We start from the raw sequence: 14,590 nt of genomic DNA, 5'->3' as shown, positions 1-14,590 counted from the left end.
AGAATTAAACTGAAGCCAGCCTAGCAACAGATAAGCTTTCATCCTTTTAAATACAGTACATGAGATTAAGGAATAATCTAATTAGGGTGTCCGAAATTATTAAAGGATTTCGAAGTATAGATGCAGAGAAGCTATTACTTCTGACAGTAACTGCCCTTGACATCGAGGCAGCATTTGATTGAGTGTGGCTTCAAAAAGCCCTTTTATGTTGAAGACGTTGAAAACAGTGAGAAAACCCTCCACTGGTTGGAACCATACCTAGTACTAAGATGACTGTGGTGGTTGGAGGTCAATTATCTCAGTCCCAGGACAGCTCTGCAGGAGTTCCTCAGGGTAGTGTCTTCACCCCAACTATCTTCAGCTGCTTCATCAATGACTGTCCTTCAGTCAAAATGCCAGAGATAGGGTTGTTCACTGATGACTGCACAATATTCAGCGTCAATCACGACTCTTGAGATAATGAAGCAGTCCACATCCAAGTGCATCGAGACCTGGACAATATCCAGGCCTGAGGTGATAGGTGCCAGTCAAATGCCATGCAACAAAGACATCCAGCAAGAGAAAGTCTAGCTAGTAGTTGTTTGGCTTTCAAGGACATTACTATCATTAACCAGGAGATTACCATGGACCAGAAACTGACCTGGAGTAGCCATAAACACAACGTGCAGAAGAGGCTGAGGTCAGGAGTCTGATGGCAAACTCTCCACTTGTCTGGATGAGTTGCAGTTACAACAACACTCAGGAAGCTCGGCACAATGTCGGACACGGCAGCCTGTTGTATAGCTATCCTATCTGCAATCATTCGCTCACTTCATCACTGAAGAACACCAGCAGCAATTAGCACCATCCATGGGACACAATGCAGCTACCCACCAAGGTCCATAGACAGCTCCTTCCAAACCCACAATTTGTCCTTTACTAGATAGAAGACAAGGACAGCAAAATCATGGTTACACATGGAATTTGCCCTCCAAGCCACAGACCACCTTGATTTGGAAACAGTGTTATTCCTGCTGTCACTGTGTCAATATCCTGCAGCTCTTTTCCTTACACCGCTCTGGGTATGACCATATCTTAAGGACCACAACAGTTCAAGAAGGAAGCGACCACAATCTTTTCTTAGACAATTCAGGACGGACAGTTAAATGCTGGCTGTAGCCTGCCAAGTCTACACCCTTTGAATTATTTTTTTAAAATGGTGGGAGAGTCCAGAATAAAGGAACATAACCTTAAAAATTGAGGTAAGATATCACAATTTGTGACTTCTTCACAAAAGGAGTGCTGGAATTACTGGTGTTCTGACTCTAGCTCTCATTGTCTTCCCCAAAATCTTTTCAACTGAAAACTTTACAATGGAGAATAATATATTTGTGTTCAATAAAGGCATTACATAATTCCAAAACATGACAATGATCAGCCATGACCTAATCAATTGACAGAACTGGCTCCAGACGTGGAGAGTTTCCTATAGTGGGGGAGTCTAGGACCAGACATAAGGCATATGAGCAGAATTAGGTCATTCAACCCACTGAGTCTGCTCTGCCATTCGATCTTGGCTCATATATTATCCCTCTCAACTCCATTCTCCTGCCTTCTCCACATAATTCTGGCTAATCAAGAACCTAGCAAGCTTCGCTTTAAACATACCCAGTGACTTGGCCTCCACAGCCATCTGTGGTCATGATTTCCACAGGTCTACAGCCCTCTAGCTAAAAAAATATCCTCCTCATCTCTGTTCTAAATAGACGTCCCTGTATTCTGAGGCGGTGCCCTCTAGTCCAAGACTCCACCACTATAGGAAACATCCTCTCCACATCCACTCTATCAAGGCCTTTCAATATTCAATAGGTTTCAATGAGATCACCCCTCAACCTTCTAAACTCCAATGAGTACAATCCCAAAGCCATCAAATGCTCCTCATATGTTAATCCTTTCATTCCCTAAACCAATTTTTTGAACCTCCTCTTGATCCTCTCCAATGCCAGCACATCTTTTCATTGATAAGGGGCACAAAACTGCTCATAATACTCCAAGTGTGGTCTGACCAATGCCTTTTAAAGCCTCAGTATTACATCCTTGTTTTTACAGTACACTCAAAATGAATGCTAACATTGCATTTACTTTCCTCACCACTGACTCAACCTGCAAGTTAAACTTTAGGGGATCCTGCACGAGGACTCCCAAGTCCCTTTGCATCTCTGATTTTTAGAAATAATCTGTGCCTTTATTCCTTCTACTAAAGTGCATGATCATACACTTTCTTACACTACATTCCATCTGCTACCACTTTGCCCAACCTCCAAATCTGTCTAAGTCCTTCTCAGACTCCCTGCTTCCTCAACACCACCTGCCCCTCCACCTGTCTCTGGATTGTTCACAGCCTAGGTCACAAAGCCATCAATTCTGTCGTCCAAATCACTGAAAAATACTGAGATAAGAAGTGGTCTCAACACCGACCCCTGAAGAGCATCACTGGTCACAGAATAGAAGGATGTCCCCTTAGAACAGAGATGAGAGGGTTTTTCTTTTGCCAGTGCATGTTGAATCTTTGGAATTCATTGCCATGGATGGCTGTAGAGGCCAAGTCATTGGGTATATTTAAAGCAGAGGGTGATAGGTCCTTGATTAATCAAGGCATCACAAGTTATGTAGAGAAGGCAGGAGAATGAGGTTGAGCGTGATAATAAATCAACCATGATAGAATGGCTGCACAGGCTTGATGGGCCAAATGGCCTAATCCTTCTCCCATGCCTTATGGCTGTATGGTCTTAAATGGCCTTCCCCTCTACCTATGTTCTTGGCTATTCTCTGTGAGTAAATAGCAGACATCCCACCTCTCCCGGGAGTTCCGGGAGTCTCCCGCATATTGATAGCGGCTCCCTGATGCCCGCAAATTATATACAATATCCCGGAAATCGATTTTTTAGAGAGGGAGAGGGAAAAAAAAGAAAGAAAATGAATGAATCCTACTTGATCTCTCTTTGTGCTAAGTAGACCTATCAGTTTTCTCTGTGAGCGGGCTTTACAGTCGACCTCTCTCTCTATCTTCCATAGTCCATCAGTTCAGTTGCTGCCATCTGTAATGACGCTGAGATGATCAGAACAATTGTCGGTGATAAAGTACAAAAGCCTGGCGAAGAAATTCCCAAGGCTGGCGATGACAACCAACTACGCGAGGCTGTCCTATACGGGTGGGGTGCGTTGGTGTCTTAAAGGGGATTAGAGCGGGGTTTAAATTGGAGCGAAATTCCAAAATCGTCCGCTAAGACATCTTTGACAAACGCGCTCACAGCAAGCAAATTCTTCGGGTTTTTTTTCCTGAAACACTTCCACTTACAGGTACATCGAAGCCCGCGATGGGCTGGGTTTAAGCGCAACTGTTTTCAGAAGAAAAGACGATTTTAATAAATACCCGGCCCCCACCAAGGTCTCGTCATTAGGATAGCGAACTGTTTACTTTATATGCATTTTGAATTACACTTTATTAAATAATATGGTAATATATTGTTTTATGTGGTGTGCATGGTATGTGTATTGTGGCTACACCGTGGTCCGGACAGAGGTTGTTTCATTTCTGGACAATCAGCCCGATGACAATAAACTTGAACTTGAAGATACAGAACTTCTAAATCACTCATTTAAAATCCCCCATTTCGATTTTAAAAAGTAAGTTCTGATCCCGACTATTGCAGGCAATGTGTGTGTGAGTGTGTGTGTGACTACAGACGTATATGCAATCGGACGTTGTCTGAATGGACGTTAAGCAGCGCACACCTGTAATAAGGATACACCTTACGCTTTTATTTCTTTTAGGGATGACAACATATCAGGGAGGCTCAGCGCAGGGAAGGCTGCTCAAGTATTTCACAGTTCTTTTCAGCAGAAAACCAAAGTCTGACAAAGAAAGTCACTAGAGCTGAGGTGTACTTTACATCTTTCATCGTTGAGCATAACCTGTCATTCCAGGTGTGTAAGCACACAGGCAAGCTATTCAGGAAAATGTTTCCTGATTCAGAAATAGCAAAAAACTATGCCTGCTCGTCAACCAAGACAGCAGCTACTGTGAACATGGCACATTAAGACAGAATTCAGAAGTCAGCTGATTCACAAAACATAAACACGAGGAATTCTGTAGATGCTGGAAATTCAAGCAACACACATCAAAGTTGCTGGTGAACGCGACTTCGTCCCCCCCCCCATCCCTCCCCACTGATCTCCCTCCTGGCACTTATCCTTGTAAGCAGAACAAGTGCTACACATGCCCTTACACTTCCGCCCTCACCACCATTCAGGGCCCCAAACTGTCCTTCCAGGTGAGGCGACACTTCACCTGTGAGTTGGCTGGGGTGATATACTGTGTCTGGTGCTCCCGATGTGGCCTTCTATATATTGGCGAGACCCGACGCAGACTGGGAGATCGTTTTGCTGAACACCTATGCTCTGTCCGCCAGAGAAAGCAGGATCTCCCAGTGGTCACACATTTTAATTCCACATCCCATTCCCATTCTGATATGTCTATCCACAGCCTCCTCTACTGTAAAGATGAAGCCACACTCAGGTTTGAGGAACAACACCTTATATTCAGTCTGGGTAGCCTCCAACCTGATGGCATGTACATTGACTTCTCTAACTTCCGCTAATGCCCCACCTCCCCTTCGTACCCCATCCGTTATTTATTTATATACACACATTCTTTTTCTCTCTCTCCTTTTTCTCCCTCTGTCCCTCTGACTATACCCCTTGCCCATCCTCTGGGTTTTTCCCCCCTCTCTCCCCTTCCCTTCTCCCTGGGCGTCCTGTCCCATGATCCTCTCACATCCCTTTTGCCAATCACCTGTCCAGCTCTTGGCTCCATCCCTCCCCCTCCTGTCTTCTCCTATCATTTTGGATCTCCCCCTCCCCCTCCCACTTTCAAATCTCTTACTAGCTCTTCCTTCAGTTAGTCCTGACGAAGAGTCTCGGCCCGAAACGTCGACTGTACCTCTTCCTAGAGATGCTGCCTGGCCTGCTGCGTTCACCAGCAACTTTGATGTGTGTTGCTTGACTCAAAAAACACTTGTGAATCTGATGTCCAGAAAAATTAACAAATTCATTGACACAGACTGCTATGAGGTTGAGACCTCTCTGAAGTGAGTTTTTGCAGGATGGGATGTCTGAAATAGACTGGATTTACTTCTCTAGAAAATGTCAGATACTAAAACCAACATATTGTCTAAGATTTGTGAGGGCTTAAGTCAGTTTGCAACAAACTAAAAATCAATAATCTGTATCTTCAAATGAAGGAAAAGACAACTGGGGAATATTTTTTCTCTTAAACAGATGGTTTCAGATGTGATCGGACTATCTATGCATTTAATGCAAAGAAAACCAATACTTTTTTGCATTGTTACATATAGTAAATGAACACTTCATACTTGCTACAAAATTAATAGATTTGCTTGCTGTGGTTAATTTACTAATCATAAGGCATTAATACTTGACAAGAACATGCAATCCCTCTGTAATTAACAATATTATTTTTTAAAAACCTGTAGTGATTATGATCCATGGAACTACTACATAGTATTGTGAAAGTCAAGTAATTCCACAGTAAAATACTGAATGCTTCCAAAAATGACCGGAGAAAACACAGAGGATAGTGCGGACAATATTTCGAGCTAATTTGCATTAATCTGTCAGTTTTGATCAGTTAAGAAAGTTCTCCTGTGCAACCACACAAAAATTTGAACAGTTTATAGCTGACCGTCCAGGGACTACGGCAATTGTCAAAGATGCAGTTGTTTGGATAAAACTTTAATATGGGTTTCTGTCTGCCAGCTCTGGTTCTTTAAAGATTGTAATTACCATGCATAATTCAAAGAAGAGAAATAACATGTCTTGGCCTATGTTTATCCCTCAATCAACACCCCTTAAATATTTAAAGTGAGAACAAAAGAAATAAAAACAGGAAGAGAACAGTCAGCCCCATTCAATAAAACCATTGTCCATCCTGTTCTTCTCGTTTACTTTCCACGAGCCTCCACAACCACAAGAATGAAAAAATCCCCATGTGTAGAATTTTATCCTCATGTTAAACCTCTTTAGTTAATGCTGTGTCCTCATTTGAATTGGGTGAGAATGGTTATTTTCCTTGTAGTTTAACTTTTTTATGCTTGTTTGTATTTTTATACAATCACCTACAGTGTGTACAGTGTACACAATTGTTCTGTGGTTAGAGTTGTCTCGGTATTTTTCTGGAAATGTCTTGGTTTTAGGGGTGGCTATTTTATCGGTTAACTGCTATCAAATGAATGTTCTGTTATCAGTAGCCTGGTATGAGAAAGCCTTTATTCTTTCTCCCTCACCTTGTCTCTTGCCGTGCTTCTGCCTTCTTCTTTGCTCTTATAACACACAATTAAATGATCGTAAGCAACAAGTTTTATGCTTTGCTTTTGACTTACGAAGAACCCTTGGTTCACAAAAGTATCAGGATCCAACACCTGCTGAGCTGTAGGTTCAAACAGAACTGTGTCTATAAGGGCAACTTAATAGGGGCATGCTTCTGAAACAAGAAATTGAAGAACAACTTAATATTTCCTAACTAATCTTGCTTTCCAAGTGCATACATTCAATTTATTTAGAAAGCAGATTGAAGATAAAGATTACTTAATATATTTTTAAGACAAATCAGGAACTCTGCCATGGATAGACCCAAGCCCGGCTGCAAGAGGAGGAGGGTAGGACATGAGGCTAGCAACCCCATTCTATATAAAAAAAAAGTGCTACAGAAATGCCACCAAAAGCTCCAAAGATCTCATCCCTGGGAGAGAAAGGATCTTTGAGGAAGGGCTACACCTGGAGACAACTTGAAAGACTAGGGGACTCTGGCAAGCTGCTGTCAGCAACCTATATCCAGTAGAAGAAGAATGCAATCAGGAAGTCATCTTCCTTGCATTCAAAACTGCAATGTTCATCTTGATTTGTTATATTTTCATGATAGTTTTGGTTGCCCCAACAGCACTACAGCATTTTCTTTACTTCTATATTTATCTTATCATCACTAAACATTTACCCGTCTTTTTAAGGAATTAATTTAACAACGGATTAGCTCGATTTGTTGTAGTCTGAACTGTGCATCTGCTACTCAAAAGACAGATGCCAAGAATTATTTTGGATAATTATTTAAGATCAATAGTTGGCATCAGAAATTATGTGCTTTATATAGAAGCTTAGTAGTTTAAGCAGTGAATTTAGATCCTTCTTATTTAGTTTTTATTCAGATCTATGTTGATTAGATGTTAGAAAGAATGCCTGAAGTGATCGTGCAATATTCCCTAGTGTAATGGACCAGAAAGCAGAATAGCAACTGAGATTACACCTCATCTGCATTACTCAGTGACGCAAAAGAGATATGCAGATAGCAGTTAATGAAAGAATTACCTGTGAAGCCTATCATGGTTGAATAGCACCCTGATCCTGAAATCAAGATTAATGCTGGGATACTGCAGAATACCTAGAGATTATAAAACCACACTCCACCAAAGAACGAATGTTTAACAGAATAATGGAGGACAGGAAGCAGACAAAGGAAAACTGTTCAAGGTACAAAAAAATTCACTTTGAAATAACTTTTTGTGTTGTCCTTTGAGAAGACAGATTAACAATTCTGAAATAAATGTCTTCTCAAAAGTAAAACAAAACATTTCATATGAATACATTTTTGTTGATTAAGTTATTTCTGACATTCAAAGAACTTTACATTTTGCTAGCAAAGCTATATGCCAATAACACCCAACATCTGTATGTCAGGCAAATAAGAACATAATTTTAATTTTGAAAAGGAGGAAAAAATTTCTCATTAACTTGCTTAATGTTTAAAAGCTTAAAATCAGCCTGAGGTAATCCTACATACCTGGAAAAATGTGCCTGAATTATCTTTAGATGTTTCCGGCTATAAAGTCCTACTCTGTCTTCCCATTAAAAGGGGCATCTGCAACTCCTGTAATAACTTTCTCAAAATCAAAGGCCCGGTCTGATCTTTCTCCAAATGCAACATGCCAACATGTCCAGTGAAAATTCCAAGGGGAGGGCTACCACCCATTGTTAATGAATAACATTCATAATAGCAGCAAACTTAAAGATGGTGGCAGGTCAGAAACTTGTACAGAACATAACAAACTAAAAGATTATTAAGGCAGAAAGGAGAGCCTTAAAATGGGTTCCAAGGCTGTTATGGTATAGAGAAATGGGATAATTCTGGGAAGGAAAGTTACAACCATCTTCAGTGAACTCAAAATGGGATTCCAGACATTTCCAGTCACATAAACGAAAATTTTAAATGTACTTCTCTTCTTCCTTAGCTGACAAGTAAAACGCAGTGGATCGTTCCCAAAAGTCAGTTTACCAGTGAAATTCTGCTTGATTGGTATTGACAAAACAGATCCTGCTCAATGTGATGAAAAGTATGCTTGGCTTTGAAGAGACTGATAAATTGCCCATCAGATTGGTGGCTGAATCCAAATAGCTTGCAAGGTAGAAAAAAACTGGAGTGATTATATTTGCTTCTCTTTTTTTTCTAGGAAAGTGAGTTTAAAAATTGAGCCAGCTATGACAAGGAGGATTGTACAAGGGTGATCACATTCAGATATTCATAGTGATATTCTTGTATTTGATTTTATTTAGAGAAATCAATGCATTACAACTGATATTATGTGTAATTGGCAGGAATTGGCTTTTTGAAAGAAAGAAAAAATTACTGGAATAGGTTATCTGGGCTGTGGCATAAGAAAAAACATACTGTTAATCACAAAGCAGATGCCTCATGTTGAGTCCATGCATGAGTGGACAGATGCATACCCTCCACAATTAAATAGCTTCTCTGTCTAAGTATCGAAGTTGATGCAGGCACATCAGAGATATGAAGACAGAAAAGCACTTGCCATGCATTTACCAACACAACTCTTTTGTACACAGGAGACAAAAGGAAGAGAATAATTTGATAAAGGAAAGGCCGTAGAAATTCCTCTCCCTCCAGTAGATTGATCCAAGGGGGAATTGCAGTCACCACTCCCCCAAGTTGTTTCAGCAGATTTCATCTCAAATAAAGTGGTCAGAAATGGCAGAAGAAATTATTTGAACGGAGATTTCTTTCCATGTTCATCAGTTACAAACGAGTACAAAACAAGAGAAATGAGATTATCTTCTTTAATCAGGCTTCACATGGAGGCTTCCTTTATCCAGCACTATAGCGGAAACTACCTGTCCACCAGGTGATCCTCACTCACACCAGTGACCTTTGAAAATCATTAGAACAATCTCATGAAAATGTCCTTTTAGTGCAGGGTTGCGCACACCTTGGGAAACCTATGCTGAGTTAATATTTTCGTTCAAGTAGTTCCCATGGACCAGTGGTTACAATAACGTTCAAATAAATCCTCAAGCAACTCTTGCCATTTTTGTAACAGAATAATTTCTCAGGATACATAATATATTACATCCATTTTAATTAATTTCAGGAACAACAAATTTAAAAACCCATACTGTAGGCCATTAAAATTATTTCAGAATATATGCTGATATGCTCATACCAAACTTTTGTCTCCACTATTTTAACATGGTGGCAACTATTTTATTTGACCTTTCAGTTGTCTTCACTCATTTACACATGCTGCTCATTAGCCCAAACACCCTCCCTCACACTCCATCCCAACACAGTTGAATATACTGTAAGTACCCAGTCCTGCCATGGTACACATGCCTAGCCAGTGCCTGCAGTGTGCAACTGGAAGAGTTGTAGGTCAGGTATTGCTAAAGGCTCCCAGCCCTGGATAAAAATAGCATTGAGTAGCTTGACCAGAGAGCAGTGAAGTGTGGAACCTGCCACCAGAGCACATACTTGACGCAAAAAGCAAAGGTGCTTTCAAATGAAAATTATGCAAGCACATAAGAAAGGAAGAAATAGAAGGATATATTGATGGAGTTGGTCAAAGCGGGATGAGGTGGGGTATCAAGGAGTCTACAACTCAGGTTCTCAGTATTATTTATTCATTTATTATTATTATTATTTTGCATTTGCAAAGTTTGATTTCTTTTGCACATTGGTTGTTTGTCAGTCTATATGTGTAGTTTTTTCTCCATTCTATTGTATTTCATTGTTCTACTGTGTATGCCTACAAGAAAATGAATCTCAGGGTAGTACATGGTGACATATCCATACTTTGATAATAAATTTACTTTGAACTTTGAAGGGAACCTTATGTAGAACATAAACACTGGCATGGACCTATTGTCCTTGTTATGTACTGTACTGTGGGATACTTTGTAATGATGTTGGTAACTTGCTTTAAACCATTCTTTTGTGTTCTAACTACATTGTGCACACTGTGTTTTAAACTCTCATACAATCTCCTATATTTCTAGATTTTTTACACAATAGATTGCAGAGTTTTCAACATGCTTCCTCTCCAGGCACAGCAACAAACAATGCCACACATTTTATGTATTTTCAGTTTGCACTAATCCCATCAAAAGCCTATTTTTGAATAACATGACTGACATTACTTTGTTCTGAAGGGTGTACTAACTGCAGCCACTTAATGTGGAAATGTTTATAACACATTTTTTCCTAATATATTCCACACTAGACAAAGAGACCTGAAGTTAAATTAAGCAGAAGAACTGCATCTTTAGCTGCATTTGATTACAGGACTGATATTAGTGCTGACCCTGCTGAAAATCACTGGGACATTATTAACCTAATACAGATTGTTCCCATTGATGCCTGTCTAATGTTATGACATTCCTCTCATTGTGCAAGTCCTATTGAGCAGATCAATAAATGCATTAAACTTTATAAGAGGTTTTTAGCAACCTTTAATCAATTACATTTTTGACACTTTGTCTAATACGTAGACTCAAAATAAACTGTTGGTCTAAAGGCAGGTGAGTATAGATCACACAATATTACTATTCAACTGGTATGTTGTGTTCATTACTGGTGTGCTTTGTAATGTCTGCCCTATATTTTTCAGTTGGTTTCAAAGCAAACACTGCACTATAAAATCTTCTGAGGCACGACATTAGCCCACTGCACTGCAGTTAAATCATATTGTGTTACCTAGTGATAAAGCGACAGATTTACACTGATAATTTACCTCGGAGTCAGCTGCCACTTTTGTGTAACTATGGGAAAATCTGCTTAGCAACAGTTTCATGGCAACGGGGAAAGTAACGAAAAGCAGTGATTGTCAGCTTGGGTCACTTATTTGTCTCCTAGAGCTAAATTCCAGATGATGAGGTCACCACCTTTTTGCATATTGTGGCCTTTTATATTGTATGATCAGTTGGGAGTTGATCCATTTCAGATCAATATTAAGATATTAGGGTAAATGGAAGAAAAGTACAACACATATCAAGACTCTGGGACAAGCACACTCTAGCTCAGTTGAAGTGAGCCTGAACCTGCATGAGCCACAACTTTGTCAATGGGTGAAAAAAATAATGCAAGATGCCATAATAGTAAAAAAAAACAGCCAATGAAAAAAGATGTTAAGTTAGATATTAATCACAAGATTGCAGAAAAGTTGTAAATCTTTGGAATTTTCTACCACACGAGCTGTGGAGGCTAAGTTGTTGAAAATATACAAGACTGTGACGGATTTTCAAAGGATTTGGGGGACTTTGAGGAGAATAAAAGAAAATGGACTGAGATCAGATCAGGTAGGATCTTAGTGAAGATCAGATTAGGTAGGATCCTAATGAATGGCAGGAGTGGCGGAGTGGTCTATTCTGGTTCCTACTTCTTCAATGACAAACTTGAAGACCAAGAAGATGCTGTTGTTCTAAGGACTTGGGGGAAGTAATCAGTTGCAGTAGGAAACATGTGAGGAGATTTGATGTGCAGAATAGAAAATACGCATGTAGGTCAGCACTTGCATCTTGAAAGTTTAAAGAGCTGAAATAGCAATAACATTATTTAAGAAAATGCAAAACAAGCAGAATTCACAAACTTAATCCTGTGACCTATACGATTGTGTTTATGCTTGAGGAAAATAATAATCAACTTTAAACACTCAAATCAAATTCTAGGAATTATATATCTTTTTGTGCATCTATGAGATCCAGCTTGAACAGACATTGTAATTTTAACAAACTAGTCAGAGAAAACTCACAGAGAAAATACTTAGAGAAATTGAGTTGGATGCATTGAAATGAAAATTACTTCATTTTGACAATTGAAGAAGATGATTTGTAAAATTATTCAAATTACTGGCCTTTGAATTAATAAAATGAATGTTTAAATTCTACTAGTACAGTGGGATGTTTACTTCTAAATATGATGTTCATCCCTCCAGTCTTGTAACAATAGATTATGTCAAGTCAAGCAACCTTCCTTGGCAGTAAAGAACAATGAACCTTTTCGTTATTCAAAAGAGGCATGGGCACTGCAGATACCAGCCCACATGGCAGGAGTTGAGGTGGGGTGGTGGTGGAGTAGGAGTTACACAAAGGAGGAGGAAGGAAGAGGAGCCCAAAATTAGTGCATGAATTGCACTGTAATGGTTTCAGATAGTGACTACAGAAGGAATTGCTGGTTATTCACACTGTGATGCTTGGTGCATTGGGGAGGCTGAGTAGTCTTGCCACCGGGCTTTGCTCAGAGCTGGGGTCATGGAAGAGATGACAAGTTCCATCAGCATGCTTGAGAACCCAATCTTGATGCAGCATGTGGTGATGTCACAGTTCCTGGTGTAGCACAAGCAGCAGCTACCAGTCTCCACATACTGCTGGGCAAGTTCCTCAGACTGCAGGATAATTACCCATTACCTCTAGTCCAACTGTGTCCTTAACATTCGGCCAGTAAACCACATTGATGCCACCCAAGTCAAGACTGTGCACCCTGCAATCAGGATGTCAAGGCCCAGAGCTTCTTCACATCAATCTCAGGTCATCCACAGGCTGTTCTGAGTTAGCAGCTTTCCATTAGCCACCCAGCTGCTGTAGCAATATCACTAAACAGGAGTACCAGCTCAGCCAAAGGCACACAGAAGACAGGCTTTAGGACATGTATAAAGAAGATTGATCTTGGCATGATTAGAGTTTAATTTGGAATATTTACACACTGATCCATTTGATTATCCATGTGGCCAAATGAAGCCTGTAATAATAATGTGAGGTAAGCTAAGGAGCTATCAGCGGATGTAGAGCTGGGGCCATGCCTGTCATCCTGTATTCAAAGAAGCTCCCCCAGCACTCCAAGAAGAAAGGAACTACCAATGGAAATGAGAACAACTGAATTGTGTAGAAGACTTGAAACCAGCAAGTGTCCTGAAGCACCTGCCAGGTCATTCCCTCTTTTTTTTTGTACAAAAATAAAGCAAAACAAAATAAGTTGAATTAAAACAGCATTCAAAGAAATCAAAATGCAGTGTTAATTGGGGCACATCAGGACAAGTACATTTTGGCCCAGTTAAGTGGGTGCCCCAATTAACCAAAGTTTCATGGATATAGTTAAAAAAGGATAAAAAAAAAGACAAACTACCAGTAACTGAGTAACTAATTATGTAGTTAAGTAAAATACAGAACAATTTAAAACACTGTCAATCCTACTACGATACTATAAAACTGTGTATAGTTTCCTAGTAGTTATCAACAGAGGAATTCATTCAGTGTATGCAGCCATGTTCCTTTGACTAACTGTAAATGAACAAAATCAGTGCAGAAACCGAGTGAAGATAATGGACCACCTTTTCACAATACTTTAGATGATTGCATCTTCCAGATCTTAATTTTCATTCTAATATTCAAGATGATTGTTGACACCTTTTCTTTGTAGTGCCTAACTTGTTGAAAGAGTGAAATAGTTTCATTTTCACTCCCAGCCATTTCTGGCATCTCCATACTTCAAAGCTTGACACCGCAGCGAGCAAAACAGTTCAGAATGGTTTTGCTGGTCAACTATTAGTGACTAAATTCACAGCTTTTTGAACACAAGCCCGTGCAAGTAATGCTATTTAAAAACTGTTTTCTCTAAGCACAGTGTAGTGTCTAATGGTCTAGTAAGTGCATGCAACTAATGCTGCTCGGCAACAGTCTCCAGTCTCAATTAAGCAGCATAGTGCCCCAAATAAATGAAGGGATTCCTGGAAATTTTCTCAATAAGCTTTTGTTCTTTAAAGAGTTTCTCCAAATAAGCAGCTGCCTCAATTAACTGATGATCCAATTAACTGGACTCCACTACATTTCTAATCCACATGGAGTAGATAACCCTGAAAACTGCATATACAGTATTAGGATTCTCCCTGCAGCTGAAATGATGTTCAAACATGGGCTTTTAAAAGTGTTTGGATGGCATCGACAACACAGACTTCAAATTAGAATTGCACATGTCCTACATCTTTGCATTTCACAACACTTCAGTCGGTATGTTTATATTCATATTCTCTAACTGACCCAATTTCATAACTTTTGTTCGTGTTTTTCTCCCTGTAATTGCTCCAGTAACACATCAACTGGATAATCTCTCCAATTTATAGCCAGGGTAATCCCGGCCTTGAGCTATCAAAAATATTCTGTTTGTTGTCTCGCTCTGCTCATATGGCAACAGCCCACC

The 14,590-nt window shown here is 39.8% G+C and overlaps 1 protein-coding gene across 7 annotated transcripts in view; it reads right to left on the bottom strand.

The window, feature by feature from the left end:
* LOC134353064 (rho guanine nucleotide exchange factor 9) overlaps nt 1-14,590 on the bottom strand; it is a 314,061-nt gene that overhangs the window by 76,873 nt on the left and 222,598 nt on the right. The gene's annotated exons all lie outside the window — the stretch shown is intronic.

The sequence above is a fragment of the Mobula hypostoma genome, chromosome 10, assembly GCF_963921235.1.
Source record: "Mobula hypostoma chromosome 10, sMobHyp1.1, whole genome shotgun sequence".
NCBI lineage: Eukaryota > Metazoa > Chordata > Chondrichthyes > Myliobatiformes > Myliobatidae > Mobula > Mobula hypostoma.
This window is presented reverse-complemented; position numbering and strand designations above follow the sequence as displayed.